Below are 20,157 nucleotides of genomic sequence, written 5' to 3' on the forward strand. Positions count from 1 at the left end.
CACTGCCATTTCCTAACGCCTATAGCATAATCTGTCTTCACTGTCATCTCCTAACGCCTATAGCATAACTGTCATCTCCTAACGCCTATAGCATAACTGTCATCTCCTAACGCCTATAGCATAACTGTCATCTCCTAACGCCTATAGCATAATCTGTCTTCAGACGTCCCTAGGAACCCTTTAGCCTTTCTATTGTCTTGTTCTATACATAATGTCTTGCTCCTTGTCAAAACAAAATCACACCCAACACTACAGCCCAGCATGGGGGTAAAAACACTGCCTTCGCCAAACGCTGTACTTACGCTGTCAATCATCCTTTCTTCTCCTCTCATTGGTTGTCTTGCCGTGCCAGTATCCAACCGGGGAGCAGTGGAGGCGGGTACGTTGGGCTCCCAGGTTGTCCGAGGCCACATTCTGACAGTCAGAGACAGAGAGCAAGCTCTGCCGCACCCTTTCTCTATCGCGCACAGGTGAACTGCGGCCAAACGACCAAAGTCACTCGAAAGTCACATTTGGATTGTAATTTTTGGCCAAATTTATGGATTAAACAAAGACTAAACTCGTGTCTGGAGACGGATATGAAGGGATAGGCGCTAAAGCAAGACTAAGGTAAGACATTTGATATTTTAATGTTTTTAGTTTTAACGAAAGCACATTTTCATTGTTTAGTGAGTGAAAGCTAAACTCGGATAGGCTACTTGCGAAAAACTTAATTTAGGCTACGTTATAGGCCTTAATGGCTGGTTTAACTTGATAAACTCGTAAAAACAAGTCGTAAAAGAACATTGTGCATTCTCAGCACTTTTGGATAATGGTTGTGGAGTTTTTCCTTACGGAAAAAAAAATGTTAATAACCTTTGTAAAATATTCTCGGTTTTGCTGTGTCTCGCTGGCTGGCTCGCTGTTGCTCCGCTGTATCGCGTGACATTCGGTGGTAACTGCACCGATGCAAGAGTTGACCTGTGCACGTAGTGTATGTACTCGTTTCCCGGATATAGGCTGTAAAATATCTAGATTTTATGTGGCTTTTTTAGCCTACATGTTTTTGTTCTGTTCTTTTTTTTTTCAGCTGCCATTGGGTCAATTACAGCATTTTGCATAGACCTATTGAGAGTAATGTTTCTAAACTTGTCAAACTAACATGTTTCACACCAAAAAAACAAAAAAGGTGCACACTCGGTCTGGCGCACCCACATGTTGTAAGCGCTCTGCTTCTGCAATTCCCACGCACTCGCTCTGTGGAGCGTTCGGAGGAAGAGCGCGCGTAAAAGAAGGCTATTGAATGGGTCAGAGTTGATCTCACGGTGTTATCTGTTGTTTTTATTGCCCCCCGGCGCCCGGCGGCTCCTCCACGGTGATTGCCCTGTCCAGCACGGCTTTGCCCCCTGTAGATCTACACAGAGCTCACCACAACACCACCAATAGACTGTTGATCACCAAATCTCTTTAGTAGCCTGTCAATTAAATGTTGTAAAGGTGTGTGGGGGGGAGGGATGACCACAACTCAAACACATCCACTTGCACACAGGCAGAGACTGAGGCAGAAGGTGAGAGACTGAGGCAGAAGGTGAGAGACTGAGGCAGAAGGTGAGAGACTGAGGCAGAAGGTGAGAGACTGAGGCAGAAGGTGAGAGACTGAGGCAGAAGGTGAGAGACTGAGGCAGAAGGTGAGAGACTGAGGCAGAAGGTGAGAGACTGAGGCAGAAGGTGAGAGACTGAGGCAGAAGGTGAGAGACTGAGGCAGAAGGTGAGGACTGAGGCAGAAGGTGAGGGACTGAGGCAGAAGGTGAGGGACTGAGGCAGAAGGTGAGGGACTGAGGCAGAAGGTGAGGGACTGAGGCAGAAGGTGAGGGACTGAGGCAGAAGGTGAGGGACTGAGGCAGAAGGTGAGGGACTGAGGCAGAAGGTGAGGGACTGAGGCAGAAGGTGAGGGACTGAGGCAGAAGGTGAGGGACTGAGGCAGAAGGTGAGAGACTGGCAGAGACTGAGGCAGAAGGTGAGAGACAGATACAGAGGGTCTCCAGCTGGGTCAATATATACCATGTTCTTTACCTCCTACCCCTTTAACATATCCCAAAAAGAAGCTAACTAAATGTCAAGAGACAGGGTTTTGTCTGTGTAAATGGGCTGAGAGGATCTGAATAGTGACGTTGTAAACTAGACCTGCATCCTGGGAGTCAACTAGTGGAGGTTGGTCCAGTTTCAGTCTTTAGCCGACAGTTGGAGATGTGGACAAAGAAAACACCTTTTGTTTCTCAGAAAACAGTCAACGTCTCTCTCACCTCAGTTCATTCTAGTAGCCTCTGATGTAATGGAAAGATCAGGTGGGGGGTTTGTTTGGAAACCAGAAAATGACTTTCCGCTTGCGGATGAAACTGCTCTTAATTCTCGGTAAGATTTGAACGAAACGGCATCTCGACTGATAACGCAGGAAGGAGGAGAGGGGGAGTAGTGTGTGTGTGTGTGTGTGTGTGTGGTTGAATGACAAGAATAGAGGAGACTCGCTGCACGGAGCCGCATATAGGGGGTCTATCTGACTCACACACACACACACACAGCATTGCTGTTTTATACCGAGTGTCAATGTTAAAGGCTACAGGACCAGGGAGACCTGAACTGACCCTACATTGGTTTCTCTGAGTGGACTGACTATGTGGTAATCAGTTTGTGAACCCAGACTAATACAAAATAACAGAGTTATAACTAAACAGACTGGACAGTAGAATGTAGACTAATTTAACAGAGTTATAACTAAACAGACTGGACAGTAGAATGTAGACTAATATAACAGAGTTATAGCTGGACAGTAGAATGTGGACTAATATAACAGAGTTATAACTAGACAGTAGAATGTAGACTAATATAACATAGTTATGACTAGACAGTAGAATGTAGACTAATGTAACAGAGTTATAACTAGACAGTAGAATGTAGACTAATATAACATAGTTATGACTAGACAGTAGAATGTAGACTAATATAACAGAGTTATAACTACACAGACTGGACAGTAGAATGTAGACTAATATAACAGAGTTATAACTAGACAGTAGAATGTAGACTAATATAACAGAGTTATAACTAGACAGTAGAATGTAGACTAATATAACAGAGTTATAACTAGACAGTAGAATGTAGACTAATATAACAGAGTTATAACTAGACAGTAGAATGTAGACTAATGTAACAGAGTTATAACTACACAGACTGGACAGTAGAATGTAGACTAATATAACAGAGTTATAACTAGACAGTAGAATGTAGACTAATATAACAGAGTTATAACTAGACAGTAGAATGTAGACTAATGTAACAGAGTTATAACTAGACAGTAGAATGTAGACTAATATAACATAGTTATGACTAGACAGTAGAAGAATAATTTCAGAGTTATAACTAAACAGTAGAATGTAGACTAATATAACAGAGTTATAGACAGTAGAATGTAGACTAATATAACAGAGTTATAACTACACAGACTAGACAGTAGAATGTAGACTAATGTAACAGAGTTATAACTAGACAGTAGAATGTAGACTAATATAACATAGTTATGACTAGACAGTAGAATGTAGACTAATATAAGAGTTATAACTAAACAGTAGAATGTGGACTAATATAACAGAGTTATAACTAGACAGTAGAATGTAGACTAATATAACAGAGTTATAACTAGACAGTAGAATGTAGACTAATATAACAGAGTTATAACTAGACTAATATCACAGAGTTATAACTAGACAGACTAGACAGTAGAATGTAGACTAATATAACAGAGTTATAACTAGACAGACTAGACAGTAGAATGTAGACTAATATAACAGAGTTATAACTAGACAGACTAGACAGTAGACTAATATAACATAGTTATAACTAGACAGTAGAATGTAGACTAATGTAACAGAGTTATAACTAGACAGTAGAATGTAGACTAATATAACATAGTTATGACTAGACAGTAGAATGTAGACTAATATAAGAGTTATAACTAAACAGTAGAATGTGGACTAATATAACAGAGTTATAACTAGACAGTAGAATGTAGACTAATATAACAGAGTTATAACTAGACAGTAGAATGTAGACTAATATAACAGAGTTATAACTAGACAGTAGAATGTAGACTAATATAACAGAGTTATAACTAGACAGTAGAATGTAGACTAATATCACAGAGTTATAACTAGACAGACTAGACAGTAGAATGTAGACTAATATAACAGAGTTATAACTAGACAGACTAGACAGTAGACTAATATAACATAGTTATGACTAGACAGTAGAATGTAGACTAATATAACAGAGTTATAACTAGACAGTAGAATGTAGACTAATATCACAGAGTTATAACTAGACAGACTAGACAGTAGAATGTAGACTAATATAACAGAGTTATAACTAGACAGACTAGACAGTAGACTAATATAACATAGTTATGACTAGACAGTAGAATGTAGACTAATATAACAGAGTTATAACTACACATGACATTGTGTCATCCTGAACTTTGGCCACAACGCTGTATTCCATTTTGATGTGCCTCCAGCGACACCTCTCCTTTCCATTTTGATGTGCCTCCAGCGACACCTCTCCTTTCCATTTTGATGTGCCTCCAGCGACACCTCTCCTTTCCATTTTGATGTGCCTCCAGCGATACCTCTCCTTTCCATTTTGATGTGCCTCCAGCGACACCTCTCCTTTCCATTTTGATGTGCCTCCAGCGACACCTCTCCTTTCCATTTTGATGTGCCTCCAGCGAACCTCTCCTTTCCATTTTGATGTGCCTCCAGCGACACCTCTCCTTTCCATTTTGATGTGCCTCCAGCGACACCTCTCCTTTCCATTTTGATGTGCCTCCAGCGACACCTCTCCTTTCCATTTTGATGTTCCACCTCTCCTTTCCATTTTGATGTGCCTCCAGCGACACCTCTCCTTTCCATTTTGATGTGCCTCCAGCGACACCTCTCCTTTCCATTTTGATGTGCCTCCAGCGACACCTCTCCTTTCCCTTTCCATTTTGATGTGCCTCCAGCGACACCTCTCCTTTCCATTTTGATGTGCCTCCAGCGACACCTCTCCTTTCCATTTTGATGTGCCTCCAGCGACACCTCTCCTTTCCATTTTGATGTGCCTCCAGCGATACCTCTCCTTTCCATTTTGATGTGCCTCCAGCGACACCTCTCCTTTCCATTTTGATGTGCCTCCAGCGACACCTCTCCTTTCCATTTTGATGTGCCTCCGGCGACACCTCTCCTTTCCATTCTACAGGTAACTGCCAAAATAAAGGGTGTGCTTTAGTAAAAGAGGGGTAGAAAGTATATTGAAACTGAAGCATGGGTTGCTTCCATACAGGAAGTTACAGACACTTGTAGAATGTATGCCAAGGCACAGTGAAGCTGATCTGGTGGCCCAAGTCCCTGTTAACACACTTTAGGCTGGTGTTTCCTTTATTTTGGGAGTTACCTGTAGCAGCAGGCTACACGGTGAACGGAACAGCTGTGTAGACGAGACGGCTCGAGTCACACTACAGGGAATACCACCTAATACAGGGTGGACACTTCTAGAACATACCATTTACATATTTGTTTTTAGATTTGGTTGTAAGGAAAAAATCACTTCTCCTTTAAGAAACCACGAAGAGAGAGAGAGAGAGGGAAAGAAGGGATGAGGCTCCCGCAAAGGGTGTGTCTCCATCTGTAATGACCTGTTTGCATTCAAACTAGTGTTTACTGATTCTTCCCAGTACTCACACACACACACACACACACACTGGCACACACACACACACTGGCATAACAGGAAGTATAAATCAGACAGCTCAGTGTTTAGAGTTCTGATATATGAGACACGCACTTCCTCTCTCTTAATCACACACACACACACACACACACACACACACACACACACACACACACACACACACACACACACACACACACACACACACACCTCTCAGAATCTGTTTAGCTCCCTAGAGTCAGTCAGGAAGCACCGGTCATCCCCATCAGAATCTGTCAATTTCATCTAGAAATATATGTTTTGTTGCATAGGATGCGTCTCAAATCACAGCCAATGTCTCACTTCTGCATCTGTGGTGGAAGGTGGCTGAGCTACAGCGTTGTTTGTCAGACAATGACATACCGAACACCGGTCTTCTCACAAAAACGGTTCTTAACATCCGAACTAGGGATGCACGATATATCGGTGAACATATCGGAATCAGACGATATTAGCTAAAAATGCCAACGTCGGTATCGGCCCGATGTCTAGATTAACGCCCGATGTTAGAAACTTATATCGAAGCTGCTGTGCATTAGGTACAAAGTAGGTACATGACGTAATAACGGCATGTAAAATGTTGCGCTACACTGCAACACACCATTCCTAACCTAGCCCATACAATGTCTGCTGTGTGGATCGAGCAGTCAATAAGTCGAGGAGGTATTTGAAAGAGTAAGAACATTTCAGCGAGACAACTCAAAGGCCAAATCCATTTAAAGCCAACATAATGGAATTCATTGCCCTTGACAATCAACCGTCACATAATTTGTACAACTGTAACTTCTAGGGTAGCTAGCTTTAGCTTGGTACCTAGCTAGCACCACTACAGCCAGCCTGGAAACAATCACCAGTTGAAATTGCAGTAATTTTCATTATTCTTAGCAATGGTTTAGGAATCCCTGTGAGTACGTATTAGCTAGGTTGCCACTTGTTGTTCGCCTACTGAAATTGAACTCCAGTTCATGAAAATAAATAGCTAGCCAGCTACTTAACCCTGTTGCCCAAAGCTAACGTTATAAGCAGCCAGCTAGCTTCATCTGGCTAGTGAGGTTCGACAGTACCGGGTTATGTGTTGTGAAGCTAGCCACAATGAGAATTAGGCACAATAGTGGAATTTGCTTTTTTCCTTCTAAATAAAAGTATACAATTGACTGTGACGCAAATGAATACAGATAGTAGAATTATGCCATACATTTATTTTGAAGGCTAACCACAAAATCCACTATTGTGGTTAATCCTTATTGTGGCTAGCTTCACATAGATGGGTCCGACCACCATTAATCAAATAAGAACTGTCTTATAAATGAGGGTTATTTTAGATGATGACACCTAGCTATATAGTTAGCTAGCTAACTATAGCTACTGAAACAGATGTTGTTTTGCATTGTTTATGGGGAAGAACATTGTTTTCATCCTTGAGCTTGCTAGCTTTTTTTATGACCAGCACTGTAGGTGCTTGAGACAAGTTTACCAGCATAATAGCATACGTATCGATGAATCGTTGTGATATATGAAATACGAGTGATGGTGTAATAACTACTTTAAAAAATGTATGAAAAAATGTTCAATTATTATTTGACGTGGAGTCATATTCAGGTCCTGATTGGTGAACCCAAACGGAGTTCCATAAAATCCTGGTTGAGAATGAAACGACTGAACAAATGAACAGTGAAACAGCACAGCAAGCAAGTGAAAAAAATAGGTTTTGGTTATAAAAACAACACACTTTTTGGTTAGTGTGGTGTGTGTGTGTGTGTGTGTAACCTTTATTTAACTAGTCAAGTCAGTTGAGAACAAATTCTTATTTACAATGACGGCCCGGACGACACTGGGCCAATTGTGTGGCGCCCTATGGGACTGTCATATCAATCGTATCGGACAAAAATGTCTTATCAGTGCATCACTAATCCGAATGGTTTCACCTACAAACTATTATGCCCCCTCTATGGGAAGATGGCTCTCACGAACACGACGGTGTTCTCCGTTACGGAACTCGTCTGTAGGTAACCGGTACCTGTTAAAAAGTAAATAAATAAAGTGAAGTATGAAGGTGGTTTTGGCCTTTAATTAAAAATGAGTGAAATATGTGTGAAAAAAACGCATGAAAACAAACCAGATTTCCTGATCTTCTATCTACTAGATATAGGGACAGACACCTCAGAACCTTATTCATTATCATTTAAATTTGGACTGTTTTCTTTGCCATTTAATGAATGTGTTATTCAATGTGTTTCTCCCCCCCCCCTAAAGATAGATCTGTGAACATCTCTCTTCCTCTGAGTACAGATAAATCATGTCACCTCCTCACTTCCCTTCTCTCTGAGACACACATACACTCTCTCTCTTGCTCTCTAGTAGCCCCTCTCCCACTCCCAGCACCAACCTACACATGTAATAACGTGGATGACCCCTGGATCATGACTCTAGACTTTTATAACAGCCACTGAGCCTGTTCTGGTGATGTCACACTCTTTAACATGTTACCACAGTCTGGACAAAACAGCACGGTCTGGACGAAACAGCACGGTCTGGACAAAACAGCACGGTCTGGACGAAACAGCACAGTCTGGATTTGGGTCTTACAACTGACTGTTTTAGCCTTCTTCAGTTTGTAGGGCAACGGAACAGTCTACTGTACACACACATAGTCACACAAAAACACTCACCATAGTACTCTGTGTGTTTGTGGTAAGCTACAGGATGTCTGTGTTTTTGCATGGCCCATTTGTAACTGCCAGCTGTCTGTTTGTCACACTCTCAGTTAAAGGAGAATGAAACACTAGTCTTTAGAACACCAGCTAACTGGAAATCGCCATATTGGCATTGTTGCATCATCGGAGGGAATTCCTGAATTTTTCTGAGACCGTGACCCGTGCCTACATTAATGAGCATACTTTACTGGTGTCAAACCATATATGCAAGTATGATACATATCTTGAAAGCTGAGAAACAGCCCTTTCAAATGATATGACATCCAATACACATCGATCAAATGGTAATCAGTCAAGAAAAACACCTGTGAAATGTCTCTTGTGCACCCCCCCCCAAACAACTGCCTTTAGCACAACTTCCTAATGACGATAGACTCCATATGATCTACATTTTTTTTTCTTATTTTGTAAGGATTGATCATTTGAAATCAGAAACTTGTTTACGGTGAATGATGAGTTACAGCTGTTCTAGTGAAAGGAGGTATTTTTGTAGAATTCTATGTTCTGTGATCAGACAGTTCATTATCTGGATAGTATATTAATTAAACACACAGTACCTTCACAAACTATTCATACCCTTTGACTTTTTCCACATTTTATTGTGTTACCGCCTACATTTTAAATGGATTATATTGAGATTTTGTGACACTGGCCTACACACAATACCCCCAGTAATGTCAAAGTGGAATTATGTTTTTAATTTAATATGAGAAGCGGAACTGTCTTGAATCAATGAGTATTCAACCCCTTTTGGTACAACAGCCTAAATAAGTTCAGGAGTAAAAAACTGGCTTAACAAGGGTTAGCTTCTAAGATTCCGGTACGAATTCCAACCGGGCTCAGAAGAATGATCAAGATAGATGTATTAAACCGCTCTGGATCATACAGCTGCAAAGACAAAGTATGAATTTAAATTTTTTTGTTTTTTTTGTTGAACCTTTTAATTAGGGAAGTCAGTTAAGAACAAAGTCTTATTTAAAATGACGACCTACCCCCGGCCAAAACCGGACGATGCCCTATGGGACTCCTAATCATGTCCGGATATGATACAGCCTGCATTAGTCCGTTTCCAACACAAGTCACATAATACGCTGCATGGACTCACTCTGTGTGTAATAATAGTGTCTAACATGATTATTGAATGACTGCCTCATCTCTGTAACCCACACGTACAATTATCTGTAAGGTCCCCCAGTCGAGCACTGAATTTAAAACACAGATTGAACCACAAAGACCAGGGAGGGTTTCCAGTGCCTTGCAGAGAAGGGACATGCACTAGTAATGTCATATTAGTAAAACAATACCTTTTATTGAAAGAATAAGGTAAAACCCCCAATATGCTACAAAAAGCCATGCTATCATAACATTATATACAATATTTATCTCAGGGATATTGGTCTGGAATTACAAAATATGATAAGAATAAGGCATCTAATGACAATAATTGTCTTTTCCAACTAAAACATACTAGGCCTGTAGCCTAACACCAAGAGTCACAATGGGAACACGTTAAAAGCATGTAAGGGAAGTGAAATGACCAGTGACAGTCTGAGTTACTGGGTGAAGGTCCATTTACTATTACCAGTGACAGTCTGAGTTACTGGGTGAAGGTCTCTTTACTATGACCAGTGACAGTCTGAGCTACTGGGTGAAGGTCTCTTTACTATGACCAGTGACAGTCTGAGCTACTGGGTGAAGACCAGAGTCTCTTTACTATGACCAGGGACAGTCGGTGTTACTGGGTGAAGACCAGGAGTCCCTTTACTATTACCAGTGACAGTCTGAGCTACTGGGTGAAGGTCTCTCTTTACTATGACCAGTGACAGTCTGAGCTACTGGGTGAAGGTCTCTCTTTACTATGACCAGTGACAGTCTGAGCTACTGGGTGAAGGTCTCTCTTTACTATGACCAGTGACAGTCTGAGCTACTGGGTGAAGGTCCATTTACTATGACCAGTGACAGTCTGAGTTACTGGGTGAAGGTCTCTCTTTACTATGACCAGTGACAGTCTGAGCTACTGGGTGAAGGTCTCTTTACTATGACCAGTGACAGTCTGAGCTACTGGGTGAAGGTCTCTTTACTATGACCAGTGACAGTCTGAGCTACTGGGTGAAGACCAGAGTCTTTACTATGACCAGTGACAGTCTGAGCTACTGGGTGAAGGTCCTTTACTATGACCAGTGACAGTCTGAGTTACTGGGTGAAGGTCTCTTTACTATGACCAGTGACAGTCTGAGCTACTGGGTGAAGGTCCATTTACTATGACCAGTGACAGTCTGAGTTACTGGGTGAAGGTCCATTTACTATGACCAGTGACAGTCTGAGCTACTGGGTGAAGGTCCATTTACTATGACCAGTGACAGTCTGAGCTACTGGGTGAAGGTCTCTTTACTATGACCAGTGACAGTCTGAGTTACTGGGTGAAGACCAGAGTCTTTACTAGAGCCTGTGTTTGGTATGTACAGAGCCTTAAGAAACTATTCACATCCCTTGACTTTATCCACTTTTTGTTGGGTTATAGGCTGACTTAAAAATCAATTAAATCTACATTTTGTGTCACTGGATCCACATGAATGTAGAAGTGTGGATGCTAATGGTACTTACCTACGGAGCAGCAAGATGAACTGGCCCTCCCTACCTTCAGGCTCTGCTGAAACCCTACTCCCCAACCAGACTACTCTGTTCTTCCACCTCTGGTCTCTTGGCCCTCCCTACCTTCAGGCTCTGCTGAAACCCTACTCCCCAACCAGAGTAGTCCGTTCTGCCACCTCTGGTCTCTTGGCCCTCCCTACCTTCAGGCTCTGCTGAAACCCTACTCCCCAACCAGAGTAGTCCGTTCTGCCACCTCTGGTCTCTTGGCCCTCCCTACCTTCAGGCTCTGCTGAAACCCTACTCCCCAACCAGAGTAGTCCGTTCTTCCACCTCTGGTCTCTTGGCCCTCCCTACCTTCAGGCTCTGCTGAAACCCTACTCCCCAACCAGAGTACTCTGTTCTGCCATCTCTAGTCTCTTGGCCCTCCCTACCATCAGGCTCTGCTGAAACCCTACTCCCCAACCAGACTACTCTGTTCTGCCATCTCAAGTCTCTAATTTTTCACCGAGCAATTGTATTAGTAGAAAATAATATAATTTACCCATTTATTTTTCGAATACAATATAGCTCGGTATTTGTGTGATTTATTTATCATCTTAATCAAGGTTGTAAATAATTTCGGACACCACTGTGTATATAAACTCAGTAAAAAAATAAACACCATCTCACTGTCAACTGACACCACTGTGTGTATATATATATATATATATATATATATAACATCATCTCACTGTCAACTGCGTTTGTTTTCAGTTTTTTTTTTTTTTGCTGATTTTTTTAAATCCATGTTTATTTGAATTTGCTATGAACATCATCTCACCTGATATCTAGATAGATGGAGCTGTGATGTTTTTTGCTGATGTACTTTTTTAGATAGATGTTTAGATATCTTTGACTGTACTGCTACCTGATATCTAGATAGATGGAGCTGTGATGTACTGCTACCTGATATCTAGATAGATGGAGCTGTGATGTACTGCTACCTGATATCTAGATAGATGGAGCTGTGATGTACTGCTACCTGATATCTAGATAGATGGAGCTGTGATGTACTGCTACCTGATATCTAGATAGATGGAGCTGTGATGTACTGCTACCTGATATCTAGATAGATGGAGCTGTGATGTACTGCTACCTGATATCTAGATAGATGGAGCTGTGATGTACTGCTACCTGATATCTAGATAGATGGAGCTGTGATGTACTGCTACCTGATATCTAGATAGATGGAGCTGTGATGTACTGCTACCTGATATCTAGATAGATGGAGCTGTGATGTACTGCTACCTGATATCTAGATAGATGGAGCTGTGATGTACTGCTACCAGATACCTAGATATCTGAAACCGTTTCGTCTCCAGCTAAGACATCAGTTGGTCTTGGGTGCATATATTGTGGTTGAAATACTGTCTGCTGGTATAACAGTGTTAAGGATAACACAGTACATGCACATTTTCTCAAGAGATGCTGAAAGAAATATACAATTTCTCCACACCTGTTCCCGAGACGACATTAACATTTGGTTTAATTTCACTGCAAGGAATGCATAATTACGCTGCGGGTTATTGTCCAGTCCAGTGTCCACATTTCAGTTACTATTCCATTTAACCCAGATATTTAAATGATGACTATTCTGTTTAGTCATGGATACACGGATACTCATGAGTGGGATATCAAAGCTGCATCTAAACAGCTTATCCTGAAGAAGACCTTAAGCAGGATATGAGCTAGTATCTAGTGCCAGAGGGAGGGAAGACCCTAAGCAGGATATGAGCTAGTATCTAGTGCCAGAGGGAGGGAAGACCCTAAGCAGGATATGAGCTAGTATCTAGTGCCAGAGGGAGGGAAGACCCTAAGCAGGATATGAGCTAGTATCTAGTGCCAGAGGGAGGGAAGACCCTAAGCAGGATATGAGCTAGTATCTAGTGCCAGAGGGAGGGAAGACCCTAAGCAGGATATGAGCTAGTATCTAGTGCCAGAGGGAGGGAAGACCTAAGCAGGATATAAGCTAGTATCTAGTGCCAGAGGGAGGGAAGACCCTAAGCAGGATATGAGCTAGTATCTAGTGCCAGAGGGAGGGAACACCCTAAGCAGGATATGAGCTAGTATCTAGTGCCAGAGGGAGGGAAGACCCTAAGCAGGATATGAGCTAGTATCTAGTGCCAGAGGGAGGGAAGACCCTAAGCAGGATATGAGCTAGTATCTAGTGCCAGAACCTCCTCAATGTTTGACTGTAGGGAAGGTGTTTGTTCTTTGAAGGCTGTACCCACAGAGACGGTGTGCTTTACCAGAAATCTCTATTTGGTCTCATCTGTTCACAGGACATTCTCCCAGAAGGATTTTGAAATGTTCATGTGTGTTTTGGTCCAAATCTGATGTCTCTCTCTCAGCAGTGGGATCCTGCTGGCTCTCCTACCATATAACCCCCTTTCATTGAGTTGGAGACGGATGGACAGAGTTGAAACTGTCGTACCTTGTGTGTCTGAAGGTCAGCTTGAATCTGTGTGGCAGTTGATCGAGGTGCTTTCTCCACCTTTCATACATTCCGTCGCTGCGATATTCTATCAGGTGTTCTCTTGCAGCCACATCCTGGGAGGTGGACTACAGTGGAATGGGCCTTACACTTCTAGTTAACATTACGTATGGTAGCAACAGGAACATCAAGGTCTCTGGAGATGGACTTGTAGCCTTGTTTGGCTACAATCTTGTGTCTGACCTCAGAAAACCAGAGAATTTTCTTTTATTTTCTCCATGGTCATTGTGGTACACACAGTGACACAAAACAGATTGTCAGAACCTATAAGCACCTAGTAGTCCTACAGTTGTTTATTCTGCTGTGAGTGTTAGACAGTCAGATCAGGGTAGAGGTCCTGTATGGTTCAGTTAGACAGTCAGATCAGGGTAGAGGTCCTGTATGGTTCAGTTAGACAGTCAGATCAGGGTAGAGGTCCTGTATGGTTCAGTTAGACAGTCAGATCAGGGTAGAGGTCCTGTATGGTTCAGTTAGACAGTCAGATCAGGGTAGAGGTCCTGTATGGTTCAGTTAGACAGTCAGATCAGGGTAGAGGTCCTGTATGGTTCAGTTAGACCAGTCAGGGATATGGGAAGGTCCTGTATGGTTCAGTGAGCTCAGATATGGTAGAGGTCCTGTATGGTTCAGTTAGACAGTCAGATCAGGGTAGGTCCTGTATGGTTCAGTTAGACAGTCAGATCAGGGTAGAGGTCCTGTATGGTTCAGTTAGACAGTCAGATCAGGGTAGAGGTCCTGTATGGTTCAGTTAGACCAGGGATATGGTAAGGTCCTGTATGGTTCAGTCAGATCAGGGATATGGTAGAGGTCCTGTATGGTTCAGTTAGACAGTCAGATCAGGGTAGAGGTCCTGTATGGTTCAGTTAGACAGTCAGATCAGGTAGAGGTCCTGTATGGTTCAGTTATCAGTCAGATCAGGGTAGAGGTCCTGTATGGTTCAGTTAGACCAGTGGATATGGTAAAGGTCCTGTATGGTTCAGACAGTCAGGGATATGGTAGAGGTCCTGTATGGTTCAGTTAGACAGTCAGATCAGGGTAGAGGTCCTGTATGGTTCAGTTAGACAGTCAGATCAGGGTAGAGGTCCTGTATGGTTCAGTTAGACAGTCAGATCAGGGTAGAGGTCCTGTATGGTTCAGTTAGACAGTCAGATCAGGGTAGAGGTCCTGTATGGTTCAGTTAGACAGTCAGATCAGGGTAGAGGTCCTGTATGGTTCAGTTAGACAGTCAGATCAGGGATATGGTAGAGGTCCTGTATGGTTCAGTTAGACAGTAAGATCAGGGATATGGTAGAGGTCCTGTATGGTTCAGTTAGACAGTAAGATCAGGGTTGAGGTCCTGTGGGGTTCAGTTAGACAGTCAGATCAGGGATATGGTAGAGGTCCTGTATGGTTCAGTTAGACAGTCAGATCAGGGTAGAGGTCCTGTATGGTTCAGTTAGACAGTGAGATCAGGGTAGAGGTCCTGTATGGTTCAGTTAGACCAGGGATATGGTAGAGGTCCTGTAGGGTTCAGTTAGACAGTCAGATCAGGGTAGAGGTCCTGTATGGTTCAGTTAGACAGTCAGATCAGGGTAGAGGTCCTGTATGGTTCAGTTAGACAGTCAGATCAGGGTAGAGGTCCTGTATGGTTCAGTTAGACAGTCAGATCAGGGTAGAGGTCCTGTATGGTTCAGTTAGACAGTCAGATCAGGGTAGAGGTCCTGTATGGTTCAGTTAGACAGTCAGATCAGGGTAGAGGTCCTGTGGGGTTCAGTTAGACAGTCAGATCAGGGTAGAGGTCCTGTATGGTTCAGTTAGACAGTCAGATCAGGGTAGAGGTCCTGTATGGTTCAGTTAGACAGTCAGATCAGGGTAGAGGTCCTGTATGGTTCAGTTAGACAGTCAGATCAGGGTAGAGGTCCTGTATGGTTCAGTCAGATCAGGGATATGGTAGAGGTCCTGTATGGTTCAGTTAGACAGTCAGATCAGGGTAGAGGTCCTGTATGGTTCAGTTAGACAGTCAGATCAGGGTAGAGGTCCTGTATGGTTCAGTTAGACCAGGGATATGGTAGAGGTCCTGTATGGTTCAGTCAGATCAGGGATATGGTAGAGGTCCTGATATAGAGGGTTCAGTTAGACAGTCAGATCAGGGTAGAGGTCCTGTATATGGTTCAGTTAGACAGTCAGATCAGGGTAGAGGTCCTGTATGGTTCAGTTAGACAGTCAGATCAGGGTAGATCATGGTTCAGTTAGACAGGATCCTGTATGGTTCAGTTAGACAGTCAGATCAGGGTAGAGGTCCTGTATGGTTCAGTTAGACAGTCAGATCAGGGTAGAGGTCCTGTATGGTTCAGTTAGACAGTCAGATCAGGGGGTAGAGGTCCTGTATGGTTCAGTTAGACAGTCAGATCAGGGTAGAGGTCCTGTGGGGTTCAGTTAGACAGTCAGATCAGGGTAGAGGTCCTGTATGGTTCAGTTAGACAGTCAGATCAGGGTAGAGGTCCTGTATGGTTCAGTTAGACAGTCAGATCAGGGTAGAGGTCCTGTATGGTTCAGTTAGACAGTCAGATCAGGGTAGAGGTCCTGTATGGTTCAGTTAGACAGTCAGATCAGGGTAGAGGTCCTGTATGGTTCAGTTAGACAGTCAGATCAGGGTAGAGGTCCTGTATGGTTCAGTTAGACCAGGGATCAGGGTAGAGGTCCTGTATGGTTCAGTTCAGATCAGGGATATGGTAGAGGTCCTGTATGGTTCAGTTAGACAGTCAGATCAGGTCCTGTATGGTTCAGTTAGACCAGGGTGGTGCCAGTCAGTCAGGGATATGGTAGAGGTCCTGTATGGTTCAGTTAGACAGTCAGATCAGGGTAGAGGTCCTGTATGGTTCAGTTAGACAGTCAGATCTGGGTGAGGTCCTGTATGGTTCAGTTAGACCAGGGATATGGTAAAGGTCCTGTATGGTTCAGTCAGATCAGGGATATGGTAGAGGTCCTGTATGGTTCAGTTAGACAGTCAGATCAGGGTAGAGGTCCTGTATGGTTCAGTTAGACAGTCAGATCAGGGTAGAGGTCCTGTATGGTTCAGTTAGACAGTCAGATCAGGGTAGAGGTCCTGTATGGTTCAGTTAGACAGTCAGATCAGGGTAGAGGTTCTGTATGGTTCAGTTAGACAGTCAGATCAGGGTAGAGGTCCTGTATGGTTCAGTTAGACAGTCAGATCAGGGTAGAGGTCCTGTATGGTTCAGTTAGACAGTCAGATCAGGGATATGGTAGAGGTCCTGTATGGTTCAGTTAGACAGTCAGATCAGGGTAGAGGTCCTGTGGGGTTCAGTTAGACAGTCAGATCAGGGATATGGTAGAGGTCCTGTGGGGTTCAGTTAGACAGTCAGATCAGGGTAGAGGTCCTGTATGGTTCAGTTAGACAGTCAGATCAGGGATATGGTAGAGGTCCTGTGGGGTTCAGTTAGACAGTCAGATCAGGGTCGAGGTCCTGTATGGTTCAGTTAGACAGTCAGATCAGGGTAGAGGTCCTGTATGGTTCAGTTAGACAGACAGATCAGGGATATGGTAGAGGTCCTGTGGGGTTCAGTTAGACAGTCAGATCAGGGTCGAGGTCCTGTATGGTTCAGTTAGACAGTCAGATCAGGGTAGAGGTCCTGTATGGTTCAGTTAGACAGTCAGATCAGGGTAGAGGTCCTGTATGGTTCAGTTAGACAGTCAGATCAGGGTAGAGGTCCTGTATGGTTCAGTTAGACAGTCAGATCAGGGTAGAGGTCCTGTATGCTTCAGTTAGACAGTGCGATCAGGGTAGAGGTCCTGTATGGTTCAGTTAGACAGTGCGATCAGGGTAGAGGTCCTGTATGGTTCAGTTAGACAGTGCGATCAGGGTAGAGGTCCTGTATGGTTCAGTTAGACAGTGCGATCAGGGTAGAGGTCCTGTATGGTTCAGTTAGACAGTCGGATCAGGGATGAGGTCCTGTGGGGTTCAGTTAGCCAGTCAGATCAGGGATATGGTAGAGGTCCTGTATGGTTCAGTTAGACAGTAAGATCAGGGTTGAGGTCCTGTGGGGTTCAGTTAGACAGTCAGATTAGGGATATGGTAGAGGTCCTGTATGGTTCAGTTAGACAGTCAGATTAGGGATATGGTAGAGGTCCTGTATGGTTCAGTTAGACAGTCAGATCAGGGATATGGTAGAGGTTCAGTTAGACAGTCAGATCAGGGTAGAGGTCCTGTGGGGTTCAGTTAGACAGTCAGATCAGGGTAGAGGTCCTGAGGGGTTCAGTTAGACAGTCGGATCAGGGTAGAGGTCCTGTATGGTTCAGTTAGACAGTCAGATCAGGGTAGAGGTCCTGTATGGTTCAGTTAGACAGTAAGATCAGGGTAGAGGTCCTGTATGGTTCAGTTAGACAGTCAGATCAGGGTAGAGGTCCTGTATGGTTCAGTTAGACAGTCAGATCAGGGTAGAGGTCCTGTATGGTTCAGTTGGTAGAGCATGGTTCTCGCAATGCCAGGGTCATGTGTTTGATTTCCTCGGTGGCTTCCCATTTTAAGTGATCTTCTTCACAGTGCAGACACTCCTCTGAGTGGCTGTGGATTAAGATGTCTGCTACGTAATGGCCGGGTGATTATGTCAGGAGAAGGTTAGTTAGTGGTCGTGGTTTAGATATCAGGTGCTTTAGAGAGGGACAGCTGTACTTCCATTCTGTTTAGGGGTCAGACAGGGAGACTGGTGGGAGGGACCTCGAGGCCAGACGACCATCTCTTAGTACACGGCTCACACACCACAAACACTCCCTCTGCATTCCTCTGTTTCTGACTCCAACTCAGCTATTTAACACCTCTCCCCCCCAATCCTTCATGTTTTCATTACCTTTCAGTCTCTTCTATTCCTCTCCTGTATACATCTAATCTTCCCTCTCTCGTTTCCACTCTTCCTGTTTCCCTCTCTCTCCCTCTGTCTGGCAGTCGTAGAGCGCGGCACCAAGGCTGTTTCCCTCTCTCTCCCTCTGTCTGGCAGTCGTAGAGCGCGGCACCAAGGCTGTTTCCCTCTCTCTCCCTCTGTCTGGCCGTCGTAGAGCGCGGCACCAAGGCTGTGTGTGTGTTGCTGTGTGTTTGGATTGAGATTAGGTTACACTGCTGGATTGTGTGATTGTGAGGTGTGTCTCTCTGCTCCAGAAAGCTGCTCTGTTGTTTCTTTTGTCAGGAGGAGAGTAGAGCCGAGGGAGGGAGGGACTAGTTACGTTACTAAATCACTGTCTTCAGTCCACTAACCTGCTAGAATGAAGACATCACTACATTGGTGATAACTCCCCGGGTTCAGTAAAGACTACACAGATCATACTCTTAGGTAGAAGGAATGTTGTTGTTATCTAAACCCCAGCAGGCAGCCTGGTTTACAGTCAACACTGCACAGGGAGGATGGTTCATCAGTGTTAACCTCAGGACCAGAACAACCTGCTGTAGAGGTGTTTGTTACAGGGAGGATGGTTCATCAGTGTTAACCTCAGGACCAGAACAACCTGCTGTTTGTTACAGGGAGGATGGTTCATCAGTGTTAACCTCAGGACCAGAACAACCTGCTGTAGAGGTGTTTGTTACAGGGAGGATGGTTCATCAGTGTTAACCTCAGGACCAGAACAACCTGCTGTTTGTTACAGGGAGTATGTTTCATCAGAGTTAACCTCAGGACCAGAACAACCTGCTGTAGAGATGTTTGTTACAGGGAGGATGGTTCATCAGTGTTAACCTCAGGACCAGAACAACCTGCTGTAGAGATGTTTGTTACAGGGAGGATGGTTCATCAGAGTTAACCTCAGGACCAGAACAACCTGCTGTAGAGATGTTTGTTACAGGGAGGATGTTTCATCAGTGTTAACCTCAGGACCAGAACAACCTGCTGTAGAGGTGTTTGTTACAGGGAGGATGGTTCATCAGTGTTAACCTCAGGACCAGAACAACCTGCTGTAGAGGTGTTTGTTACAGGGAGGATGTTTCATCAGTGTTAACCTCAGGACCAGAACAACCTGCTGTTTGTTACAGGGAGGATGGTTCATCAGTGTTAACCTCAGGACCAGAACAACCTGCTGTTTGGGGGATGGTTCATCAGTGTTAACCTCAGGACCAGAACAACCTGCTGTAGAGATGTTTGTTACAGGGAGGATGGTTCATCAGTGTTAACCTCAGGACCAGAACAACCTGCTGTAGAGATGTTTGTTACAGGGAGGATGGTTCATCAGTGTTAACCTCAGGACCAGAACAACCTGCTGTAGAGGTGTTTGTTACAGGGAGGATGTTTCATCAGAGTTAACCTCAGGACCAGAACAACCTGCTGTAGAGGTGTTTGTTACAGGTAGGATGTTTCATCAGTGTTAACCTCAGGACCAGAACAACCTGCTGTAGAGGTGTTTGTTACAGGGAGGATGGTTCATCAGTGTTAACCTCAAGGGAGGATGGTTCATTAGTGTTAACCTCAGGACCAGAACAACCTGCTGTTTGTTACAGGGAGGATGTTTCATCAGTGTTAACCTCAGGACCAGAACAACCTGCTGTTTGTTACAGGGAGGATGGTT

General features: G+C 43.8%; 1 protein-coding gene across 2 annotated transcripts in view; it reads left to right on the forward strand.

Annotated features, from left to right (window-relative positions):
• The first annotated feature begins 406 nt into the window (after nucleotides 1-406).
• Nucleotides 407-20,157, forward strand: part of lpar2b (lysophosphatidic acid receptor 2b) — a 36,647-nt gene continuing 16,896 nt past the window's right edge. For both annotated transcript variants that reach the window (XM_042318902.1, XM_042318903.1), the window contains exon 1: nucleotides 407-609. The gene's annotated coding sequence lies outside the window, so the exon portion shown is untranslated. The remainder of the gene's footprint in view (nucleotides 610-20,157) is intronic.

The sequence above is a fragment of the Oncorhynchus tshawytscha genome, unplaced genomic scaffold (assembly GCF_018296145.1).
Source record: "Oncorhynchus tshawytscha isolate Ot180627B unplaced genomic scaffold, Otsh_v2.0 Un_contig_447_pilon_pilon, whole genome shotgun sequence".
Taxonomy (NCBI): domain Eukaryota; kingdom Metazoa; phylum Chordata; class Actinopteri; order Salmoniformes; family Salmonidae; genus Oncorhynchus; species Oncorhynchus tshawytscha.